Genomic DNA, 27,361 nt, shown 5'->3' with positions numbered 1-27,361 from the left:
GCCGGGATTAATATGAGTGTAGGGGCAGTGCTTTTGTGGACGGATGCAGCGAGCTGATCCGCCCTCACGTTGCCTTGGATCTCACGGTGCCCTGGCACCCAGCACACTACAACATGTTGTTTGAGTTTGTAGAGTGTGCACAAAATGAAGTAAAGTGAGGCAAGGACCGGGTTTTTTGTTTTTTAAGACTGTGCAGAGCCGTTACTACACTGAGGGAGTCTGTATAAATTACTGCTTTTTGTATTTGTAATTGCTTGATGTGTTTAGCCACCACAAGTATCACGTAGGCTTCCGCTGTGAAGATACTTGTGCCTGGATGTAGAGGGCCAGCATCCGAAAAGGATGGGCCGACAGCAGCGTAGGACACAGAGGAGTTAGTCTTGGAGGCATCTGTAAAGAACTCAGGACGTGTGTATTTGTGTTGAAGTTCCAGAAATATATGTTCGCATATGGGCAATAGGTGCATGTTTTGTAACTTCTAGGAAAGACACATCGCAGTCTATAGTCTGCCACTGCCACGGTGGCGAGTAGTATGCTACAGGAGCCATTAAACTGTGTTCAAGTGACACTCCAGCTTCTTCAGCTAGACCCTTCAGGCGAACTAAGAAGGGCTGCCTAATCGAAGGCCTGTTTTGAAACAGAATGGAGCTCGACAGATCATTAGGAGTAGAGTATGAGGGGTGTTTCTTGACTGCTTTCACCCTAAGAAAATATACAAAGGACATGTAAGTTCTCTATAGATGAAGCGACCATTCATTTGACTCAACGTAAGGGCTTTCTACAGGGCTGGTGCGAAAAGCACCCGTAGAAAAGCGGATGCCCAAATGGTTCACGGGGTCCAGGATCTTCAACGTACTTTGAGTTGCAGACTGATAAACAATGGCTCCATAATCTAAACGGGTGCGAATGAGGCTTCGATACATATTCTCGAGGCATTGCCTATCACTACCCAAGTAGTACGTGACAACACTTTTATAACATTCATGGCTTTTAAACATTTTGTTTTTATATACTTGATGTGCGGTACGAAGGCCAACTTGTTGTGCAAGCTAGATTAAGCCTAAGAATTTATGCTCGGCTTTGACAGACTGACGTTGCCCGTTCAGTCGAATGTCAGGTTCCGAGTACATGCCTCTCTTTCGAGAGAACAAGACACACGTGCTTTTTTGTGGGTCAAGTCGAAATACGTTTTTATCTGCTCATTTGTAGACCTTATTCAAACCCAGCTGAACCTGCCGCTCACACATTGCATAGTTGCATGACTTGAAGCCAAGCTGAACGTCGTCGACATATGCACAATAGAATGTATTGCGGAGAATGGACAAGTGAGGGGAATTTATTTTGATAATAAAAAGTGTGCAACTAAGTACACTACCTTGTGGCACGCCTGTTTCCTGGACAAATGTTTGGGAGAGACCACTGCCCACACGGACAAGGAATGTCCGGTTTGACAGATAACTTTCAATTATGTGAAACATTCTTCCGCGCACACCAAGGTGGGACAGGTTTCTTAGAATTCCAAAACGCCATGTTGTATCATAAGCCTTTTCGATATCGAGGAAAACAGAGAGAAAATATTGTTTATGGACGAAGGCGTCTCTGATCTGTGCCTCTATACGAACAAGGTGGTCTGTGGTGGATCTACTTTCTCAAAACCCGCACTGAAATGGGTCGAGCAAATTGTTTGTTTCAAGGATATGTACAAGTCAGCAGTTTATCATTTTTTCGAAGACTTTGCACAAGCAGCTTGTAAGTGCAATAGGCCTATAACTTGAAGCTAAAGAAGGGTCCTTGCCCTCTTTCAAAATGGGAATAATTATAGCCTCTTTCCAGGAGGTAGGGATAGTGCCAGAAAACCAGATAGCACTGTACAAACAAAGTAAGGTTTTTCGTGTTTCGGCTAGTAGGTTTTTAAGATTTCATACGCCACACGGTCAGAACCTGGGGCAGAAGTACTGCAGGAGTTTAGAGATGTTCGGAGCTCAGCTAGACTGGAAGCTTGGTTATATGCCTCGTATCTAGTGGATTTGTGTTCGAGTTTCTGCTTTTATATTCTTGTTCTGTATTTTTGGAAAGTGTCAGTATAGTGAGACGAGCTAGATACCCGTTCAAAGTGTGCACCGAGGAAGTTTGCCTGATCTTCCAAGGTATCACCTTCAGTGTTTACGAGTGGGAGTGAGTGTACTTTTCTTCCTGCTACCCTTCGAACCATGTTCCAGACTTTGGCCTCTTGTGTATATGAATTTATCTCTGATAAAAACTTGTGCCAACTTTCTCTTCTGGCCTGCCGGCGCGTTCTCCTTCCCTGAGACTCTATTTTCTTGAAGGTGTCCAGATTTTCGGCTGTTGGTGAGTTACGAAGCAATCTCCATGCCCTGTTCTGTTCCTTTCGCGCATTACGACACTCTGTGTTCCACCATGGGACGTGTTGTTTGCCGGAAATTGCAGATGTTTGCGGTATGCACCTGGCTGCTGCGTCAGTTAGAAAAGCTGTGAAGTACTGCACAGCTTCATCTATGTTTAACCTACATATGTCTGTCCAACTCAAACGTGTAGTGTTGTGGAACTGTTCCCAGTCTGCTTTGTTTATCAGCCATTTGGGAACATGTAGAGGACATTCATATGTTGTTTGTGAACTCAACACTACAGGAAAATGGTCACTTCCATATGAATTGTTTATGATTTTCCATTTCAGTAGGGGTAGAAGTGAAGGTGATACGATGCTGAGGTCTATAGACGAGTAAGTTTTGTTGGCAAAGTTATAGTAGGTTGGCTCTTTTCTATTCAACAAACAGGCACCGGAAGAGAAGAGAAATTGTTCAATGAGACGACCTCGTGCATCACAAAGAGAATCGCCCCACAGTCCACTATGTGCATTTAGGTCCCCAAGAAGCAAATAAGGTTCAGGCAGTTCGTCTATTAAGGACTGAAATTCACGTCTTTCAAGACGTTGGTGGGGAGGTACATACAAAGAGCAGATGGTGACGAGTTTGTTTAAAAGTACCGCTCGAACAGCCACCGCCTCAAGGGATGTCTGGAGTGGTAAATGTGTGCACGCTCCTCCTTGGTTAATAATAATGGCTACGCCACCGGATGACGCCACAGCATCATCTCGGTCCTCTCGGTATATGACGTAAGCACATAAAAAATTTGTATTCGAGGATTTCAGATGTGTTTCCTGTACACACAGCACATGAGGTGAGTGTTTGTATAAAAGCTCTTGGACGTCGTCGAGGTTTTTAAGCAGGCCTCTGACGTTCCAATGTATAATTTGTGTTTCCATATTGGAAGTAAAGTAGTGCTGTGTGTACGTTAAGGGAGTGACTTGTTTAAGTTGAAAGGTCGAGCTCAAGTAGCAGGGCTATTATCAGGCCCTGTTATGAGCTTTTTAGTTTTCTTTGCGCGCTCCAGAGAGCCGCGCCGCTCTTTTGGCACCAGGGGTGCCGCCGTATCCATTGCCTCCTCAAAGGCACTGGATGTCCGCTCATGCGAGCTGGTTTTTCGAAGCTTGGGCCTCGCCTCTCGAGGTGAGGCCTTGAGACCCGAGGACCCTGGCGTCCCTGGTCTCTGTTCAATAGTAGGCGGAGTAGACTCAACTACTGCCGCCTTGGGGGCAGGCGCCACAGCCAATGGCTCGCTCTGCGCAGGCCGAAGGAGTGGCGAGGGCTGGTGCGACACTGCCCCCTGGCGCGCCGCATCAGCATGTGTAGGGCCATAAAATGGCGAGACTCTTTTTCTTGCTTCTTTAAACGTAATGTTTTCTTTTATCTTTAAAGTGATGATTTCTTTTTCTTTTTTCCAGAAAGAACAAGAACGTGAGTACGCGGCATGATTACCGCCACAGTTCAGAAAGTGTGCAGGTGCTTCGGAGTTGTCGGACGCATGCCCCACGACTCCACACTGGCCACGACAGCTTTGCGAGCCGCGGCCATATCTCTCACATTGGAAGCAACGGCGGGGGCTCGGAATATATGGCCTCATGGATGTCTTTGTATACCCAGTCTGAATTGTCTCCGGCAAATCGCTCGAAGCAAAGGTCAGTACTAAGTGTTTTGTTGGTATTTCTTTTGGATCTCTTCTTATCTTAATACGCTGTACCTTTGTAACGTTCTCGCTCTTCCATCCTTCAAGAAGTTCAGCTTCGGTCAGGTCAAGCAAATATGCGTCCGATACGACCCCGCGAGATGAGTTCATGGACCTGTGTGGCGTAATACTGATGGGTGTGTCTCCAAACGTTGTGAGGGTGTTCAGTTTATCGAATTGGTCTTTGTCACGTATTTCAAGGAGTAGATCTCCACTGGCCATTTTGGTAACCTTGTACACGGCACCGAGAGTTTCGGTTAAGGACCTAGCCACTACGAAGGGGGATACTGTTCTGGCTTGCTTGTTAGTTTTTTCGCAGTGTATAACGTGCAAATGAGGAAAGGTTTGTCTTGGCCGGATGAAAAATTGATATCTTCGGTGCGTACCCGCTTTGAGGAGGCACTATCACTAAGTAAAGGGAACTTGACACTACTTGACATCACTTGACATCACTTGACATCACTTGACAAAATGGTTTTCATCCTATCTCAGCTGCCGTCAGCAGTTTGTTCAAATAAAAAATAAACAGTCTAGAGCAGTTGCAGTTAATTCCGGAGTTCCCCAGGGGAGCGTGCTGGGTCCCCTTTTATTTTTGTTATATATAAATGACCTACCAAACCGGGTTACGGTCCCGATAAGGTTGTTTGCCGATGACTGTGTTGTTTATAGCAGAATCGAGACTGAACATGACCAAGTTAATCTAAACAACAATCTTCAAAGAATAAAGGATTGGTGCGAAGAATGGCAAATGAGTTTGAACACAGAAAAAACAGTCTTTATGACTATAACTAGAAAGAAAGCACCTCTAGATTACAACTACCAGATTGGCAATGCTTTCCTTAAGCGTGTACAAAACTATAAATATCTCGGGTTATGGTTCACGCCCGACCTCCGGTGGAACACTCATAATGATAATGTATGCTCCAGGGCTACCAAGGCACTGTATAGCCTTAGACGTAACCTTTATACCACCCCATCTGATATAAAGTGTCTTGCTTACAAAACTCTGGTCAGACCTATTATCGAATATTCTAAAATTGTCTGGGACCCTTACACAAAGACAAACTGCAATAAAATAGCAAAAATACAGCGACTTGGTGCGAAATTTATTTTTAATAAATATCGCCGACATCATTCACCTACTGAACTTTGTAAAAAAGCTGGACTGGATAGTCCTGAATTTAGGACGAGGATTGAGCGTCTGAAATTCCTCTACCAGTTAATTCATAATCATTTTAAACTAAACTATTCAGATTACTTCTAGGTGAACACACAAGAACACTCCAGACATCGCCATAATATGTACATACCACCCCTAGTCCCACGTAACGATTGCTTTAAGTTTAGTTATTTTCCACGTGCTATTGAAGATTGGAATATGCTGCCAGAGTCTATAATTGGTTGTTCCTCGCTTACATTATTTGAACAGAATCTCAAACGTTTATTTCCTGAATAACAGTGATGTGCGTCTGTACTTTTTGTTGGTTGCATGAGACTGCAGTAGTTGTCTTTCAGATCTTTAGCGCGGTGCAAAAGTGCCGCCTCAAATGCGTCATGTGCTGTTCTGCGCGTATGTATTGCATTGCATGTGTGTTCCATTTTTTGTTATGTATAACTTCGAGTTGCTGCTCACAATAATACCGAGAATTTATCTCGAGACCTGTACGGTACTTCTTTTTCGCGAATAATTGTTTGTACTTCCACCCTGTAACGGCCTAATTCTGGGCTAACAGTATAAATAAATGAAATGAAATGAATGACTGAATGAATGCTTTGTGCATGCTAATTGTATGTTGTTCAGTAGCGTTGGCGGCCACCCACCACGGAGCCCAACGAGTTGACGCTGCAAGTTTACGGATGCTGAAACCTGCAGACGCCAGCCGTACAACGCCACTATAACCCAATGCGCCTAGACCAAGGTAGGCTATTTGCACAGGGTTAACCCTAGCCGCTAAGAAGTTTGGAAGTAAACGGAAGAGAGTACAAGACAGAAGAGATAAATAGTAAGAGATAAAGACGAAGATGTAGGGAGAGAGAGATAGGAAAAGGCGACTGCCGATTTCCCCTGGGTGGTTCAGCCCAGGGGTGCCGTCTACGTGAAGCCAGCGCCAAAGGGGTGTGTTGCCTCTGCCGGGGGGCTTAATGGTCCAATCACCCAGCGTCGGCTCAACCCCCAGGATCCCCTTTTCCCCGGACACGGCAAAGCCACGCACGGCTAGGCGTGGGAGGGAGCCGAAACTCCCCCGTTAGCTCGGGTCCGTGGTGTCACTACACACCTAACGCCTACCTGCGCAGGCGCCCCTGCGGGGCTTCACGAAAGCAAGAGAGCGACCGTGAATTGATGTCTTGAAAGTATATATGCCTTTGTTTTGAGTGATTTTGTTTAGTTTGTACATTAGTAATCAAATAGATTGTCAAATGATCACTACGCGTAACACTATTCGTACCATCATGTAGTATATCAACAGCGTTTGTTATAAATAAATCAATTAAAGTCGCTGTAGTGGCTGTAACGGGAGTTGGTGTAGCTATAACTTTGAGAGTCTGTATGAAAGAAGCAGGTTGGAAAATTCGGTTTGTTTGTTAGATGATATGAGCATGTCAATGTTCAGATCCCCTCCAAGTACTAAGGTATATTTGTTTTCATTTACAAACATAAAATATTCATCTAGGAAGTAGAGAAAATTATTGATGCTGCCGTGGGAAGGTCCATAGACAACAGTAATGAGAGTTTTTTTAGATTTCAAGCACAACACTTCAAAATCTTCGCAGCTTTGAGACCAATCATCAACATACTCATAGGCGATACTAGCTTCAACATATATGCATACACCACCACCCTGTCTTTCTCTATACATGTGAACCACATTATACTCATTATTATTCATAACATCAGCATCATTGGAGTACTAAGTTTCACTTTGCATAATGACCGTAAACTTGAATCCAAATTCATCTATAAAACTGCAGAATGCACCATCTTTAGAAAGCACTGACTGAATATTCAAATGTAGAAAACTTAAAGTCGATACACTCCTATCCGCTATAATTGCAGTTAATTTACAAGGGCAAGTATACTTTACAGCCATCTTGGAACCAAACTTCTAAAAAAAGTGGCAGAAACGTAAGGTCAATAACATATGTACAAAAACAATATCTGACGACGTTGTTTCAAAGCAGCGCACTTTAAGACTAGTGCTCACAACAACAACCCCATCACAGGAATAAATACATGAACTTAAAAATGGTGCAGTGCAAGCTGTAAGGCATAAATAAACGGAACTGTTGAAAAAGCCTAGCGTAGTTAATAGTACTCGAGCTTTGTTTAGTCGGGCCAACTGTAGCACACGTGAATCGAAAATCAAGGATAAGCAGAAATCTGCAAAGTATCGGCAAATATAATTAGCATGTCAAATAAACATGCTTGTAATTATGCAGTGGCACGTTACAGAAACCAAGAGTAAGCCGAAAAATTTATATGCCTAAGCTTCATTTCATCATTGAGCACAAGGAGAGTGAATCCAATCAGGAATACAGGACACTTATGTAACTTTGTCCAGGTCAGCATCACAGGCAATATGTAGAACAGGCGATTGCTTGAATTTGTACACGAGAGCCTTCCCTGTGCCACCCAAACTTCCATTCTTTTTCACGCCTCAGTGGCCGAGCTTTGCCCAACAGTCGCTTATTCTCAGCGCACAGGTGTTTAATAATATAAATAGGACTGTTCATCTCAAAGCCCAGAGCGGCAGTGATTAACCGGGCGTGTCGCGCTGCAGAGAGAAATCTGTCTCGTGCAGACCGAGTCGTGAACTTTATGATGATGATGGTGATGATGATGATGATGATGATGGTGGTGATGATGATGAGTGGTTTTTAATGACTCAAGGGCCAATTCATGGCCAAAGAGCGCCATTTCAATTGCCTAGTTATATGAACAATCATGTGATGTGTGGCTGTAAAAGAGCCTTAAAGTTCCTCGCGCTAACGCGGGCAAACACGTAGAAGCATTAAAACCATGACATTGACATGAAATATGTGCAATATTACTAGATGCCGTGACGTCGTGATAGTCGGACAGTGATGGTGATGCAGCCACCGTGGCAGCGACCTCTCTTCAGAGATTGTGCTACGGAGCGCCTGGGTATATGACATTAAAAGTACGTACATCTGTTAAAAATGCCAGCAATGATTTATGAGGAAAAAGGGGTTCTCTACCGATGAACATTGATGGGTGCAAGGGTATCTGTTTTCGGTAGGGATATAAAAAGTGTTTTTTTCAGAGAGAACCTAGATCACTGAACTGGACAAGGATGTGGAGAACTGTGAGCGGTTCTCCACATCTCTCACACAATGGTGCATCGCTACCAGACAAAAGGTATGAATGTGTCAAGTATGTGTGTCCTATCTAGTAGTCTTGTAAGTGTGAATTGTGTAGCGTGATCTGCATACTGTTGGCCGATTTCCTAGTCTCGGCTTGACAACAAGCAGCTTGTTTTCTGTCTGCCGATCCCATAGGAGCTGCCAGCACGCCCTGAGCTCCCGTCGTAGAAATGGTTTCAGATCAAGTGCAGGGACAGCTACAGATGTTTTGGCGCCAGCGTTGTCTTGGGCAGATGCGGTCAGCTGATCCGCCAACACGTTTCCGGCGATTTCCCGGTGCCCCGGCACCCAGCAGACTACAACATGCCGTTTAAGAGCGTTTAAGAGCGCCCACAAGAAAAAAGGAAGAACTTTCTGGATGCTTGTTGTCTCGTGCACTCCTTTTTTTATGTGCTGTGTATTTTGCGCCCCCCTGAGTTATCACGAATTTTCAAGACGGCCTATCATACCTGACCATACCCCAGATGAATAAACGGCAAGGGCTAAAAGATTGTGCTTTCCAAGTTAGTAAGCATTAGGAATTAAGCACGAATATGCATGGATGCTGACACAGCTGCGGATGCTAATGCATTTTCAGCACTGCATTTTGAGCATAGTGCTGAAAAGCATTGGCACAATAATGACAAACTCTCAATAATGCTTCCTTCTAAACGGTCTGCTGACCAGTTCATCAAATGCTTTTATAATTGTCATGATCTATCAGTACTGTATGAGTCTAGTGTACTTTACTGCAGGCCACCCATATAGATTTTCCACGCCTTTTTTACTCCACAAACCATTTATGCTAAACCACAACAGGTCTGGAGAAAAGAGCATGCACTTTCCAGTTTGGCCTTTGCCGGACAGCACATTTTTGGCGCTCAGCACAAAGATGTGGCACATGCGCACTTGAAACATGGCAAAAAGAAACCAAGTTCTAACTTCCAGAAGTGGTGTTTGTTGGTTGCACATTGTAAAAGGTTAAACAGCATGAAATAGACATAACACACCAAAGGAGCGCACAGTACGAGTGCTGACCAACTCGAGCTTTTACAGCATCAAGGGTTTGAAAATTGAAATTATTGGCGAGACACGGCACTTGAAACTTCAAGCTTTTTGTCAAGATACATTGTGAAGATGCTGTCAATCGAAAAGTTTATAGTTGTGGAAGTGCATTACGCGTTTGCGAAGTAGTCAAGCCGTTTTTACTTAGCGTGACAGACAGTTTGCTTACAGAGTTTCATAGTAAATGCCTCAGATATCAGTTTTGACAGCAGGTGTTCCCCAACCACTTTATTGGGTATTTCTGTGCATGCTATACTCGTAGCAAGTGTGTAAAGCACCTTTTCTGTTGCCACATGGCATCAGATAGCATGTGTTTCTTCTTCAAGCAGGCAGCTGGCTAATATATTTCGAAGGTTACCTCAACGCATCAAGTCTGCCAGGATGAGACGCTCACATGAAAAAACAAAAGCAATGGTCTACACAGCTCGTTTCTTGGTAGGAAGCATTATAATGATGAAACAAAAAACATAGCAAACCTTTTTAGTAGTGTAGTGACTATGACACAAAGGAAAATGAAGTAAAATAGATGATAAAAGGCTTTTGCTTTTGATGGGCCTTGGAGCCACAATCTAGCACTCTTGAAACAAACCACACTTCATTAAGCCACTTGTGCTATGAAGAACACTCATAAGATCCTTTTTTTTATGGAAGTCAATGTTGATGATTAGGGGAGTTTATTGGCGCAAGGGCCAGATGTGGCCAAAGAGCGCCAGAGCAATGATAATGAACTGTGTGATGTGCAGTGTAGATAAAACAGATGTGACGTGGCTGTAAATGGGCCTAAAGAACAGTCGCTGTAGGTGCGTAAATATATATATATATATATATATATATATATATATATATATATATATATATATATATATATATATATATATATATATATATATAGTAAAATTATGGCAACGACAAATGATGTGTGCTATGGAGACATAAAATGGTTTAAAAGTGATATGTATGTGAAATAAAAACTTGGCATGGAGCACCAGTGCCTCGACAGAACCCTTAAAACAAGAGCATGGAGGCCTGGACTCATATAAAGCTGCTATCACAGCGGCATCCTCTGAACAGAGGATGCGCTATGAACCTGTTGGGCTAAAAACATTCAATGTTGGGCTAAAAACATTCAATACTACATCCTTTAAAAAACTTAAAACTGATTTTGCAACAAAAAGCTGTTCTTCACCGAGAAACATGATCGGATGTAAAGGAAGATTATAACGGTATGCTAAAGCAAAATATTTCTTTCTCTCACTTTCAGCTTCCGGACACTCCAGGAGGACGTGGAGGACGTGGAGGACGGTTAGCCTCTCACCACATCTACCACAAGTAGGAGGTTCATCGCCAGCCAGCAGAAAGCTATGGGTACCATAAGTGTGTCCTATTCTGAGGCGACAGAATAGGACATCAGTTCACCACGTTCTTGTAGTGGAGGGCCAGTAACCCAACCGCGGCTTAATCAAGTGAAGCTTATAATTTATTTCTGTGTTTCACAAGCGTTGCCAGTGGTTTCGCAGTTTCTTACGTAGGAAGGGTTTTAGATTTGTTGCAGGGACAGTAGCTGTGGGGTTAATAGCGCGCAATATAATTGACGTGGCCATTTGGTCAGCTAACACATTGCCCTCGATGCTTCTAAGGCCAGGAACCCAGCAAATAGTAACATGCTGGTTGGACATATACGCTGTACACAGAACGGAATACAGCTCAATTATTACCGGATTTCTGAATGTGAAAAGGGATTTTAATGCATTTACGACGCTTAACGAGTCTGTGAATATAATTGATTTTTGTATGTTTTATTTCCTTATATGATTCACAGCCGACAATAGTGCATAACCCTCAGCCGTAAATATACTTGTTTCCGGGTGCAGCACACCGGATTCCTAGAAGGATGGTCCGACGGCTGCGTAAGCCACCCCTGCATGCGACTTAGACGCGTCCGTATAAAACTCTACGCATGAGTAGCTGGACTGGAGTTGTCGGAAATGCATTTTTATATGTGCTTCTGGTGCATGTTTAGTGATCTCGGCAAAGGAAGTGTCACAATGTATGAGCTGCCACTGCCACGGCGGTAAATGTTTTGTTGTGGGCATAGGACAAAGTTCTAGCAGCGGAGCACCCAATTCCTCACTTAAGCTTCTCACACGCAAAGAGAACGGCTTTCTCACTGCGGGTCGATTATGGTAGAGGGTGGCAGCGGTCATATCGTTTATAGTTGAATGAGAAGGATGCTTGATGGTTGCGCATACCTTTATAAAATACGTGAAACTGCTATAGGATTGCTGCAGGTGAAGTGACCACTGATTCGACTCTACATAGAGGCTCAGGATCGGACTTGTCCTGAATTCACCGATTGCTAGTCGGATTCCCAAATAGTGAATGAGGTCTAGGATTTTTAATGCACTTGCCGTTGCGGAATGATAAATTATAGAGGCATAATCAAGACGCGACACCACAAGGCTTTTGTGCAACTTCAAGAGGCACTTTCAATCACTACCCCATGTTGTACGTGATAGGAGATTTAGGACGTTCATCGCTTTCAAACATTTCATTTTGACAAATTTATTATTATAGGGAGAAAAGATGAGCTTAGTATCCAAAGCGAATCACAGGAATTTATGCACACTGCTCACAGAGAGTTGGTCTCCCTTGATCGCAATATTTGGTAGGGGCATTACCCCTCGTTTGTTGGAGAAAAGTACGCAAGTACTTTTCTTGGTGTTTATTTTAAAACCATTCTCATCCGCCAATTTAGAGAATTTATTCATTTTAAGCTGCACTTGTCGTTCGCAGATATACATATTGCACGATTTGAAACTCATCTGCTCATCATTACCATTCACGGAATAAAACATCGCGCTTTGAATGACTGACCCAACCCCCGCCGTTGCTTCCAATGTCAGAGATATGGCCACGGCTCGCAAAGCTGTCGTGGCCGGAAAACTTGTGCTCTATGTGGAGTCGTGGGCCATGCCTCCGACAACTGCGAAGCACCTGCACACTGCGTGAACTGTGGTGGTAATCATGCCGCGTACTCGCGTTCCTGTTCTTTTTGGAAAAAAGAAAAAGAGATCATCACTCTAAAGATAAAAGAAAACATTACATTTAAAGAAGCAAGAAAAAGAGTCTCGCCATTTTATGGCCCCACATATGCTGATGCGGCACGTCAGGGGGCAACGCCGCACCAGCCCTCGCCACCCCTTCGGCCTGCGCAGAGCGAGCCGTCGGCTGTGGCACCTGCCCCCAAGGCGGCTGTAGCCCAGGCTACACCGCCTACTCCCAAACAGAGACCGGAGACTCCAGAGTCTTCGGGTCTCAAGGCCTCCCCTCACCAGGCGAGGCCCAAAATCCAAACTAACAGCCAGCACGTGCGGGCATCCAGTGCCTCCGAGGAGGCAATGGATACGTCGGCACCCGTGGTGCCGAAAGAGCGGCGTGGCTCCTTGGAGCGCGCCAAGAAAACAAAAAAGCAAATAACAGGGCCTGGTGACGGCCCTGTTAAGTGAACTCAAACTCTCCGTCTAAACAGCCACTCGCTTTTCGTACACACAGCATTATTTTACATTCACCATGAACACTCAAATTATACAATGGAACGTCAGGGGCCTTCTCAGAAACCTTGACGACATCCAAGAACTCCTACACGAACACTCACCAAAAGTGCTGTGTGTACAAGAAACACACCTTAATTCAAAACACACAAATTTTCTTCGCAAATACGTTATTTTTCGAAAGGACCGTGATGATGCCATGACATCATCCGGAGGTGTTGCCATCATAGTGAATCAAGGAATTGCATGCACACACTTACAACTCCAAACACCCCTTGAGGCAGTGGCTGTTCGAGCGGTTCTTTTTGATAAACTGATCACAATCTGCACTATTTACATTCCTCCTAGCTATCAGCTGCAAAAACGCGATTTACACTCTCTAATTGATGAACTTCCGGAGCCTTATGTTCTCCTTGGAGACTTTAATGCGCATAGCAGGCTATGGTGTGATTCTCGGTATGACGCGCGAGGTCGACTGATCGAACAGTTCCTTATCTCGTCGAGCGCATGTCTCCTAAATCGAAAAGAACCAACCTATTATAACCTCGCTAATAACACCTACTCCTCCATAGACCTGAGCATAGTATCTCCATCTCTGGTGCCTCTACTCCAGTGGAAAGTCGTCAGTAATCTGTACGGAAGTGACCACTTCCCCGTAGTTTTGAGCACAACGACAGTAACTGAGTGTCCACCACGTGTTCCCAAGTGGCTCATAAACAGAGCCGACTGGGAACAGTTTCATACTATCGCTTGTCTAGGTTGGAATGATATATGTACTCTAAACATTGATGGCGCTGTGAACTACTTCACAGGGTTTTTGATTGATGCTGCAACAAAATGCATCCCTCAAACAAATGGACACCCTGAAAAACGAAGTGTGCCATGGTGGAACTCTGAATGCCGAAACGCGCGCAAACAGCAAAACAGAGCTTGGAGGCTGCTTCGGAACTCACCGACAGCCGAAAATCTTGAAACCTTCAAGAAAATAAAGTCTCAAGGCAGGAGAACGCGTCGGCAAGCCAGAAGAGAAAGCTGGCAAAAGTTTTTATCAGGGGTTAATTCATACACACAGGAGGCTAAAGTCTGGAGCATGGTCGGTAGAATAGCAGGGAAACAAGTACACACACTTCCACTCGTAAACACTCAGGGTGATACCTTGGAAGATCAGGCAAACTTCCTCGGTGCACACTTCGAACAGGTATCCAGCTCATCCCACTATACTGACACCTTCCAAAAATACAGAACAAGAATTGAAAAGCAGAAACTCGAACACAAATCCACCAGATACGAGGCATATAACCAAGCTTTAAGTCTAGCTGAGGTCCGAACATCTCTAAACTCCTGCAGTACTTCTGCCCCAGGTTCTGACTGTGTGATGTATGAAATGTTAAAAAACCTACCAAACGAAACCCGAAAAACCTTACTTTGTTTGTACAATGCTATTTGGTCTTCTAGCACAATTCCTACCTCCTGGAAAGAGGCTATTGTTATTCCCATTTTGAAAGAGGGCAAGGACCCTTCTTTACCCTCGAGTTATAGGCCTATAGCACTTACAAGCTGCTTGTGCAAAGTCTTCGAAAAAATGATAAACTGCCGACTTGTACATTTTCTTGAAACAAATAATTTGATCGACCCATTTCAGTGCGGGTTTCGAGAAAGTAGATCCACCACAGACCACCTTGTTCGTATCGAGGCACAGATCAGAGACGCCTTCGTTCATAAACAATATTTTCTCTCTGTGTTCCTCGATATCGAAAAGGCTTATGATACAACATGGCGTTTCGGAATTCTAAGAGACCTGTCCCACCTTGGTGTGTGCGGAAGAATGTTTCATATAATCGAAAGTTACCTGTCAAACCGGACATTCTGTGTCCGTCTGGGCAGTGTGCTCTCCCAAACATTTGTCCAGGAAACAGGCGTGCCACAAGGTGGTGTGCTTAGTTGCACACTTTTATTCATCAAAATGAATTCTTTGCACTTGTCCATTCCCCGCATGATGTTCTATTGTACATATGTCGACGACGTTCAGCTTGGCTTCAAGTCAAGCAACTTAGCCATGTGTGAGCGGCAGGTTCAGTTGGGTTTAAATAAGGTCTCCAAATGGGCAGACGAAAACGGATTTCGACTTAACCCACAAAAAAGCACGTGTGTCTTGTTCTCTCGAAAGAGAGGCATGCACTCGGAGCCCGACATTCAACTGAACGGGCAACAACTGTCCGTCAAAGCTGAGCAAAAGTTCTTAGGCTTAATCTTGGACAACAAGTTGACCTTCGTACCCCACATAAAGTATTTAAAAACAAAATGTTTAAAAGCCATGAATGTTATAAAAGTGTTGTCACGTACTACGTGGGGTAGTGACAGGAAATGCCTCATGAACCTGTATAGAAGCCTTATTCGCACCCGCTTAGATTATGGGGCCATTATTTATCAGTCAGCGACTCAAAGTGCTTTGAAGATGCTGGATCCCGTGCACCATTCAGGCATCCGCCTTTCTACGGGTGCTTTTCGCACCAGCCCCGTAGAAAGCCTTTATGTTGAGTCGAATGAGTGGTCGCTTCATCTGCAGAGAACTTACATGTCCTTTGTATATTTCCTTAAGGTGAAAGCAGATAAGAGGCACCCCTCATACTCTACTATTAATGACTTGTCGAGCTCCATTCTTTTTCAAAACAGGCCTTCAATGAGGCAGCCCTTCTCAGTTCGCCTGAAGGGTCTAGCTGAGGACACTGGAGTGTCACTCGAACACAGTTTAATGGCTCCTGTACCATACCCGCCACCGTGGCAGTGGCAGACTATAGATTGCGATGTGTCTTTTTTAGAAGTTACTAAACATGCGCCTATTGCCCATATTCGAACATACTTCTTGGAACTTCAACACAAATACACACGTCCTGAGTTTTTTACAGATGCCTCTAAGTCTAACTCCTCTGTGTCCTACGCTGCTGTTGGCCCTTCCTTTTCGGATGCTGGCCCTCTACATCCAGGCACAAGTATCTTCACAGCGGAAGCTTACGCGATACTTGTGGCAGCTAAACACATCAAACAATCACAAATACAAAAAGCAGTAATTTATACAGACTCCCTCAGTGTGGTAACTGCTCTGCACAGTCTTAAAAAACAAAAAAACCCTGTCCTAGTTTCACTTTACTCCATTTTATGCACCCTCCACACACTCAACAGACATGTTGTTGTGTGCTGGGTGCCAGGGCACCGTGAGATTCAAGGCAACGTGATGGCGGATCAGCTTGCTGCATCCGCCCACGAAAGCACCGCCATTACACCGACATCAATCCCGGCCCTTGATCTTAAGCCGTCTCTCAAACGAAAACTCAGGGACTACTGGCAGAGCAAGTGGGTTACACACACACAAAACAAACTACACGTTATCAAGCCACACCTTGGCCATTGGCCACCAGTATCAAAATCACGTCTAACAGAGGTAACACTAACAAGACTCAGGATAGGACACATATACACGACACACACGCATCTTTTGTCCGGTGGTGATTCACCATTGTGTGACAGATGTGGAGAGGCATTGACAGTCCTTCACATATTAATCCAGTGCAAACACTTAGAAACTCTAAGAAAACGACATTTTCCATTACCCTACCGACAGCATATACCTTTACACCCTGCAATGTTCGTCGGTAGGGAACCGCTTTTTAGTCATAAATCATTGTTAGCGTTTTTAAAAGAAATTAATAATTTTCATATCATACACCCGGGCATTCCGTAGCATGACCTCTCTAGAGAGGTTTTTGCTGCGGCGGTTACACAAGAAAGCACTTGCCTCACGGCCCTTGGACGCAAGGGCATGAACGAGTGAGGCACTTGTGCTAATGCCATTCATATCCACCATCGTTTTTTATAATCACCAACTCTTGTCATCTATCCTCACCACACACACATTTCACGGCATGGTCATGATTTTATTATTTGTATGTTTTTACCCGCCTTACCGCGAGGAATTTTATGGCCTTTATACAGCCGCTTATCACAATCATTGTCCATATTCTTAGTAACATGTACTGGCGCTCTTTGGCCGTGAAACGGCCCTTGCGCCACAAAACTTCAAACATCAATCAATCTAATTGACAATTGTCAAACAATTATTAAAAATTATAGTGCGAGTTTGACACATGTGATCACATCAGACAACGCCGCGCGAGATCAGCAACACAAGAGTTCCGAAACTGAAACCGACCACCAAGTCACGGCAGCAAATTCCCGCACTTTTGTTCTACTGCTGCTTCCACGATGACTGCTACTGCGCTTTCGGGCAGTGTATCTGCAATGGAGCAAGACGAAGATGAGCGCTCTTCAGCAGCTCTCGATTATGGCGTCGTAACGCCAGCGGCAGGTCCTTTAAAGGCATGTGAGCCAGACTTGAAATTCAACGCCTCGCATTGCGTGCACAATATCGACGCATCTACGCAAGAAGTGAAGGTACCCAGGCTTGATATCCAGGATGGGACCGGTGCAGAAGAATGGATGCAAAGATACTGCGCTGCCACCAACACATCATGGATTGTTCAAAAGAACGAAAGTGTGCACAAAGTAAGACACGCCCAATTTTCTGCTTAATGCATGAACCCATACTCACCTACCTATCTATACCTTTTCGCCCAGGATTTTTCAGAGTGGGACCTCTCGCGCGTCCTGCCATCGCAGGGAATTCGCCCCAACATCTTTGAGTGGCGCCCTCTCGTGCGTGACGTTATCGTGAAGACTGGGGTGGCACTCTTCACGGGCTGGTGACGTAAAAACAGCTCGACCGTGTCAGCCCAGTCTGTCTTGTGCGAGTTATTTGATGGGCAAGTTCGTAAAACAATTTGTAATGAATGTTCAAGCAAAATTCTCCGTGAAATCGAGTGGAGTTGCCGTCCGGAGTATGTTTAGTTTCCTCCGCCCGCCTTTATTGTGAACAATTGCATGTATAACAAGGATTTTTTTCCTGACTTTTTATGGCAGTATTCTGCGTCTTTGTTCAGCACAATATATGTACACAGTGTGCTTCAAATGTAATGTTGCCAAACCTGCTCCTCAAGTTAAATTTTGTTGCTCAGAATTTTAAGCACATGAAAAACGACGTGACATGTCACTAAAGAATACTAAGTGATCATCAGTGGCAACAACATTTGATTAGATTTATTTCAAGATGCTACCATGTAAGCGCATCAGACGTTTTCCAAATAATAAATAAAAGATGAAGGCATCAGAAGAAAAGGCTTTGCATGACATGGATATGAAATATGGACAAATTAGTATATAGTTTTATGCAACATTCCATCAACTCCATTGATAAATCAATGTTTCGCAGTTTATTAACGATCGCCTGAAAGTATGCTGAATGGAACTAGAGTAATCATACTAATGTTGGCAAATAAAAAGCTTCGGCATCAGTGTGTCATGTGTATTTGGAATAATAGAGTATAAAACATACCCAACAAATTGCTGAACATGGCTTACTAAAGAAGGGCTGCTTATTCTTATTTCAGGATCGCCTTTCACAAGGTGTGTCGGTGCCAACATAACGACAGAAATAAACTTAGTGAATCATGACGAAACAAGAAGTGTGCTGTCAAATTGGATTTCAAAATTAAAACGTTGAAGAGGGACACAAAAAAATTACCAATTTTTACGCAGAGCTGTCCCTCTGCAGGCAATAATTATACTGTCGGAAGGCCACAACCACAGCACACAATCAGCAGATGCTCTCAGAATGCTCCGTGCCAGCTCAAATACTAAAGAGACATTCACATGCTATTTTGATGCTGGCATGACGCCTGCAGAAGCCATGTGACACCACGAGGCTGTGCTTGGCTCACAGCCTGATGGCCCTCTCCTGCTCGCAAGTGGCAGCATGAACCCCCAAAAGAGGACCGTTTACTGGTGGCACGAAGAGTGGAGAGCCGACAATTATTGACCACCTGGAAATCCTGTGTCAAAGCTGCAAGAGAAGGGAGCCACATATGCAGCTGCTGGTAAGCTTGCTCCTTAGATGTTCGCTGACAAATTACTAATAAGAATGCCAGTGTTTCTAAACAAAAACCACTAGCATTCACAGTTTTCTTATAAGTGTTGTACTGAAATATACAGATTACAGTGAACTTTGGTCACTTAAGTTGTTTTTTCATGAAGTATGCACGCACTTTGTGCCAATTCAACTTCTCTCTATCAGAAGGCACATCCGAGATGTCAATTTTTTACAATGCAGACATTGAGAATCACGTTTGAAAATATCATGCACGAGAACGAGACACTGAAAATAAAGCCACACAATTTGACGTATGACATGTTAGAAAATTTTCCAGTTGACTGCAGCACAAATCTTAGCCTCAACCGGCTCCTTCCCTTGCACCTGCACTGTTAAAACTGAAAGTAATGCCAAGGCTGTCTTGACTACTGTGAGGCAGAGATACATGCATTAGCTCCACTCATGTAGCGTAGGCTCCATTGTGACAGGTTCACCCGTTAGTTCACGGTATACGTAACCAAGCACACAAGGAGCAGGTTCAAACACTGGTACATTCTAAATTTCTTCAGTACAACGCACAGTAACTGAAAAAGAATAATGTGTTCTGCGAGACTATTAGCTCCTGACACAGAACAATACTGTATGATGAATGTTGCTGCTGCTGCTGTTGGTGTAGCATTTTTTTCTTTTTGTTTCTAGGGTGCCAGTTCTGTACATCATCTTACGTAACTATCACTGCTGGGGCATTTTTTTCCTGTCTCTTTTTGTACGTTGCTCAATTGCCACAGTGTCCAACATGGATGATAACTTGGACCAGCTTTTTCATCACAATTTACATTTACTGCACAGAAATTTTGGTTACACTGTAAGCTATAGAAACAGTTGCAATTTGTACACAGCGTTCCATTTTTACTCTTGACATGTGCAGTCGGCACACTGCCAAAAAAAGAAGGGAATTTAATACTGGTCAAGCAGTCCTAAAGCAAACACTTTTTACTGTCAATATGCAAGAACGAGCGCTTTTACACCTATGTGGGACGACAGCTGAGTGGCAGTTGTTGTGACGCCGATTATGCACTGCGCCCAGAGGCTCGAATCAGCACAGTATGTCATATTAGTTGACTCCACATCCTCCTGTGACACCGACGGTAATACAGCAACCGTGCTCCTCACGGCCACTAAGGTGGACGCAGTAACAGTGGCTGTTCTCGTACACAGCCGACGAATCCGAGACTGCTACAGTGCGGCCTTTTAACTCCTGAAGGAAAAATATCCAACCTGCTTCCACAAAAACCAGGTACACACATCTGCATATTGAAATTAAAACAAAAAACAGCCTTTCTAGTATTACCAAAGAAACATTTGTGATTGTGATGATGCTGGTACAGATTTTAGATGGTTAGATGAGTAATATCAGATTTTGCTAAGCATAATGACAACTGAACACTTAAAAAAAGAAAATGAATTGAAGTGTCCAAAAAACTTTCAAGCATTAAAAAAAATAGACGCTTGGAGAAACCAGATAAGATCTAGCACTGATATGTTGCAACTACATACTGCAAACCGAAGAAATTTTTTTACCAATGAGGTTGCTGTAGATGTCAATTTTCACAGTTCTGCAAGAAACTACCGCGGGGGACAGGTGTACATGTTATCCCAGTGGCACAAGTTTACCAAGGTAATGGAAAAGATAAGAGAGGCTGGAAATTTATTTATCAATTTAATCGTACTGCTAACCCTCATTTGAGGGTCATTACAGCCAGGGTGAAGGATTGAGATGTACAAGAATAAATATTTGAAGAGTATTCGTAAGATAAACTTTTGACATATCGCACACTTGTTTGAGAAACACAGTTGCATGCTTTTTTCACCCATAACATTTGCAACCTAATATTTATCACTTATGGAACATTTGTAAGAAAACACATACATGAACACCAATATTCTATGCATTTGAAACAAAAGGAATGTCAAGAACAACAAGTACTTTTTTCGGCCACTTCATTTATTGATTCATTCCCCAGTTTAATAGCAACAAAAAAGAAGGAAAATCAAGATAAATCAGTTCGAATGTCTATTGGTTGTATGAATGTACCAAGTGTTGTTCTTGGAACCTAAGAGCGCATCAAATAATCACAGTTTATTTTTAGCCCTCCATGTAAGATCTGTAAAAGCATTTTCAATATCTGCTTCCGCCGTCTGTATTTTATTGGTTTTCATTTATATACTTCTGACATTTCAGTTATAGAATCTGTTCCTCGATATTTGGAGCAGATAAAGCGAGCTGACAATCTCTGGATGTGTTCCAGTTTATTTTTTAAGACCTTTTGATGTGGGCTCCACAGAGTGCTAGCGTATTTTGATCTTGAATGGACATCCACTGAAATCTCATTATTTCGAAATCTGTTATTTTGAAATTCGGTGTATTAGAAGCGGTCGCGCGCTTTGCAATGTAAGTCTGAGAGGATAATTTGAAGTTGTGGTCAGCGCTATATTGGCTCATTTGAAAACTTTGGGTGCCATGTGCGAACTCCTCATCCCAACTTCATTGCAAATCTGCGGGAACACCGGTTCTGAAAAGCCACTAAGCAATGTAACATAGCGATACTAATGAGTGGCAGCAAAACACCCCAGCCTCGCTACTTCCAGCATAAAAAGAAGAAAAAAAACACCGTCATGTGAACAAAGTGATGATGTTAGAGGAGTTTGCTCGGAGGTGTACCAGGCGATTCTTGGTGAAACCCTTTCTGTAGTAAGGTTTGTCAACGAGCCGGCGCATGATGTGTACAGTATGACGAAAGGCTGCGCTGTCGAGCACACTCTGCGGGCGGCACTGCACAAAGTTAGCCACGCTTATCGGCATGTTAACCACCTGCCCCTTTATGCCATACTGGCTGCTGCCGTGAATCAAATGATCAACGCTTAGAAACGGCAGACATGAAGCTATCAGGCGTTCTTCAACGGGGTTAAGAGCAGGCAGGTTAGAGAGCTTGGGGGGGGGGGGGTGATATCGGTAGATGCGTGTAACACTCACTGTAGGAACTTGTCACGTGCTGCCGTGCCTATGAAACCATCAGAAAAAAAGAACAAACTCGTGAGGACGCGAGCAAGCAGGCCATCAAAAAAAAAGACGCCTTGTAGAAGCCTCTATGTGCGTGCCGCGCCTCCTTCTCCAGCGCGCACGTGAAGGCTCCCTGATGCCCTGGCCCCGGATGGATGGATGGATGGATGGATGGATAAATCGATGGATGGATGGATATGGCTGTACCCTTTAGATCGGGCGGTGGCTAGCGCCACCAAGCCGTAATACTTAATCAACGCGAAACTACATTTATTTATTTTTTCCTCAAAAAGTGAGTTTGAGGATTCGTACTTTGCAGTGAAGAGTTTAATTTTCACTTGTGCTTTGACTTTAGCCACCAATCAGATAACCTACTTCTAGTTAAGTCTACTAGCTTAAACTCTATTTTGCCCTCCCGGTCCCTAAACCCCAGTGCTTTGAAAAACTCTGCGCCATCATCCTGAACTATAGGGTGAAGCCCTTTACAGAACATTATCAAGTGTTCGGCAGTTCCTTCTTCCTCTCCACACGCACTGTATACTGTGTCTACCCTTTCGTATTTGGCCCGATATGTCTTGGTTCGCAGTACCCCCGTCCTTGCCTCAAAGAGTACAGAACTACCCCGAGTATTATCATAGATCCTTTCCTTGGCAATTTCCTGCTTAAAAGTTCGATAAATCTCTAGTGCGGACTTCTTAATCATGCCCATTTTCCACATGTCAGTCTCCGTTTCCTTCACTTTCTTCTTAACCGATAGTTCTTTTTGGTTTGGCCACCTACTCTTTTCTAAGTATTTACCAGTCAACTTCCTGGTTCGCTTCCTCCATTTTGTATCGACATTCTTCATGTACAAGTAGCTGAAAACCTTCCTAGCCCAACGCTCCTCCTTCATTTCTCTCAATCGCTTCTCAAATTTTATCTTGCTGCTAGCTTCCCTGCCCTCAAATGATGTCCATCCCATATCACCTTGTACTCCCTGATTTGGTGTATTCCCGTGAGCTCCTAAAGCAAGCCTACCTATTCCACGTTGCTTAATTTATAATCTTGCTTGAACTTCTAATCTCATGCACAAGACCGCATTGCCGAACGTCAGCCCAGGAACCATGACCCCTTTCCACATTCCTCTCACAACATCATACCTATTGTAATTCCACAGCGCCCTATTTTTCATCACTGCTGCATTCCTGATACCTTTAGTCGTCACGTATATTTCGTGTTCCCTCAGGTACTCGGTCCCATTGCTTATCCATACGCCCGGATATTTGTATTTATCTGTTATCTCTAGCGTGACGTCCTGTATTCTAAGCTCACAACTTTCGTTGTCATTGAAAATCATGACTGCTGATTTTTCTTTACTGAATCTAAAATCTAACCTATCTCCCTCATTACCGCAGATGTCCATCAATTTCTGCAAATCTTCCTTGTTGTTGGCCATTAGCACTATATCATCTGCGTAAATTAATGCTAATAGTGCCTGATCAATAAGTTTTCCTTGTTTGAGTAAAGAGAGGTTGAAGCCCAGCCCACTTCCCTCTAATTTTGCCTCTAATCCTTGTAGTCACATCATGAATAATAAGGGTGACAGGGGGCACCCCTGCCTAAGCCCCCGTTTTACCTCTGCAGGCTTGGATACCTGTTTTTCCCACTTTATAACTACCTTGTTACCTTGATAGATACCCTTTAAAAGATTAGTGACTACATGCTCCACGCCTAGTGTGTCCAGTATTCCTCACAATTCCTCTTGAACCACGCTATCGTACGCTCCCTTGATATCCAAGAATGCTAGCCACAGGAGCCTGTGTTCCTTTTCTGCTATTTCGATGCACTGTGTCAGTGAGAACAGATTGTCTTCGAACCTTCTGTGTTTCCGAAACCCATTCTGCAGTTCCCCCAGCACCCCCTCATCTTCTATCCATGCCTGCAATCTTTCCTTTATAATCTGCATCGCCAGCCTGTAGACCACTGATGTCACTGTTATAGGACGGTAGTTGTTTATGTCAGCTTTGTCCCCCTTTCCTTTATAGATCATGCTCATCCTGCTAAGTTTCCATCCACCGGGAACTTCACAATCGATTATTATTTTGCTCACTGCCTCTCTCAAAGCCTGCTTAGACTTCGGGCCTAATGTCTTTATCAGCCTAATTGGAATGCCATCTGGGCCTGTTGATGTACCACTAGGAACCCTTTTCTCAGCTCTTTCCCACTCTCGTTGTGAAAATGGAGCCATTGCACCACTTGATTCGTCCTTGTCTATTGTGGTGCATGAAGTACTTCTTTGTTGAAATTTTTCTGTCACCCTTGCTCTTATATATTCAATAGCTTCGTCCCCTTCTAGCCTGGCACCTTGGGCTGTAGTTATAAAACTCTGCTCTAGGCTTGTCTCACTTCTTAGGGAGTTTAGATGGTTCCAAAATTTCGCAGCTGCCTTTCTATCTTTTTATGTACTTCTGCCGGCCACTGAGCTCCCTTTCTTTTAATCTTTTCATTGATCAGAAGGGATGCAGCCCTTCTACAGCTTAGAAAGGTTTCCCATTTTCTTTTAACATCATCTGTCGGTTCACCCCGCTGCTTAGCATGTCTGTGTTCCCTAGAGGCTTCCTAACGTTTTGCTATGGCTCTCTTAACTTCCTCATCCCACCAACTTTTGGGTTTCTGTCTTCTTTTTCGGGGTGACTTGTTACGGGTCTTAGCAAGCTCTAGCTCAAAGAGTCTAATTAGATTCATGTATGTCCACACTGTCTTATTACCCTCCGTGATTACTTTCTCAATTTGTTTAGTGGCTATTTCAATTTGCCTTTCTGAATAAAAATTTTCCTGTAGTTGCTCATCTTGTCTCCTTCTCACTTTCACTGCTCTTCCAAAACTTAGCTTGATATGTTTGTGATCACTACCCAGACTTCTTGAGCCACCTTCATCTATGTGCATTCCCCTGAGCTTATCATACATCCTATGTGACATCAGTGCATAATCTATCGTCGACTGAAACCTTTCTACCTCCAATGTTATTTGCCCTTCACACTTCTCGGTACTGTTGCAAATGATCAAATCAAGCCTTTCACACATATCCATGATCATTTTGCCTGTCGGGTCGGTATACCCATCTATATCTTCTATGTGCGCATTCATGTCTCCTAGTATAATTATCTCGCACTCTCTTCCTAACTCCTGAATGTCCTTTGATATACACTCTACCATTGCCTGGTTTTCCTCTCTGGCCTTTACTCCCGTCCACAAGTACACAAAACCAAGGAGTGTCATTAGACCGGCCACTTTCCCTTTTAGCCATAAATGTTCCCTGCACTCCTGCTTGACCCTTTGCCAGTCTGTACTTTTATGAATGAATGCACCAATACCACCCCCCTTTCTGCTGCCTTCTGTTCTATTACAATATTCCCACGCGTAGTCCGGATTGTTCGGAGGTTGTTCCATGTCCCTGAGATGTGTTTCTACAAAACCGTATACCATCGGCCTCTCTTCCCTTAGCTGTTCTTCTATCTCTTCCCACTTCAGCCTGTTCCTACCACCCTGCATGTTAATATACTCTATTTCTGAATGGGCTCGGCGCTCGTGGCTCCGTCTATTTATGCCCCGGACTCTACCTATCTTAGACATTGGTGCCACTTTGGAATCTTATCAGTCCATAACACCTGTCGAAGAGTCTCCCTGGTTCTTTTCCTCGTTACTAGCTATCCTGCACTCCAAAGGGCTCGCTTGCCTTCCAAAACAGCTACTGCGCGCCCTGCAAGTCGCCAACCCACCTCATGACCTAGTCGCCCATCGAAGTGAATTCTGTCTCGTTGAAAACCACCCCACCTATGCACCTCTCTGTTTATTTCCACCACCTCAAAGCCTTTCTCTCGACTAATCCGCCATATCTCTTGGTTTGCGTTGACAACCGCTCTTTGCAGGTTGCTATCACGCACCGCTCCCACCGGTATTGTGCATATCACTACCTGTACCTTAGGAGAAGTGGCGCGCATGTCATCGACGCCTTTGGCCAGTGTGGCTGCTAGTCCTGCTGTATCTTCATTTAGGACATCGTTTAAACCGCCTGAAATTATCACAAGGTTTCGTCTATCAGCTGTAGTTTTGAGTTTTCCGCTCGCTTGCCTCATGACTGCTTCAAGCTTGCGTCCTGGGAACGCCCCTACTGCAACCCTCTTGTCACCTCTTACCCTTTCTATGATGGCTTCTGTGCATCAATTTAAATTCGAGTCCCTGGCGATTATCACATGCTGTGACTTTTCAGCTGGAGCGTCCTGCACCTGGGGGCTACTTGCACCTGTGACGCCGGCTGCTTTGTCCCCTCCCAGCCCCAGCACTACCTCGCTTAAGCTGGGCCTTGCGACAGTTGAACCGGCTAAACCTGTTTTTTCCAAACTGGCTTGTTCTTCCTTCTCCACGGTTCTGGTTGCCGGTTCTCTACTGTTCTCTCCGTAGGCCGCTTCTTTATTCAGCTTCGCTAGTGCTTCCTCGGTGGACTTCAGTCTTTCTCCCATTGCCCTCGTTTTCTCTTGCTCTGTCGCCAACGCAGTCTCGAGCTCATCGATTCTCACCAGCAGTTCACTTCGGGCAACCATCATTTTCTCCATTTTTTCCTCGACCTCACATTGCCTACACTTCGCGTCAGCCTCTTCTCCATCCGCTTCTACGCTTGAGTCCACTTTCAAACCCACTCCACATCCTGAACACTTTACAGTATTTTTAACCATGTCTTTCTGATACCAATTGTCCCTATACTCGATAATTACTAAATTCAAGCCGTGCAATACGAAAAAAAAGAAAGTCTAAGATCTACTACAAAAATTTGCGTGTTAATGTACGCGCACCTCCCCACGGGGTGGCAAAAGAAAAAAACAAAAAAAATTTAAAACACACGCGCCCGCACTAACTAATAAATACCTGGTGACTGGCCCCCGAAAAAGCCGTACCATAAAATTAGTGCTACGAAGATTTCAACCGCTGCCTTATAATTATAAAGACAAGCTCAAAACATGCAAAAACCCTACTGAAACGTTCCGTATGAAATCTTACCGAAAATATATGGACTCCGTAACATTTTCTTATGCTACATACGGAAAAATATGGAGTTTTATGGAAATATACGAAAGTTGTATGGCATTTACGGAAAGCTTCTTATGGAATATAAGGAAGGATAAGGAAATTGTATGGCGTATACGGAAAGCTTTTTATGGAGTATACGGAAAGATAAGGAAACTGTATGGCATATATGGAAAGCTTTTTATGGAGTATATGGAA

The sequence above is a fragment of the Rhipicephalus microplus genome, unplaced genomic scaffold (genome assembly GCF_043290135.1).
Source record: "Rhipicephalus microplus isolate Deutch F79 unplaced genomic scaffold, USDA_Rmic scaffold_480, whole genome shotgun sequence".
Classification (NCBI taxonomy): Eukaryota; Metazoa; Arthropoda; class Arachnida; order Ixodida; family Ixodidae; genus Rhipicephalus; species Rhipicephalus microplus.
This window is presented reverse-complemented; position numbering follows the sequence as displayed.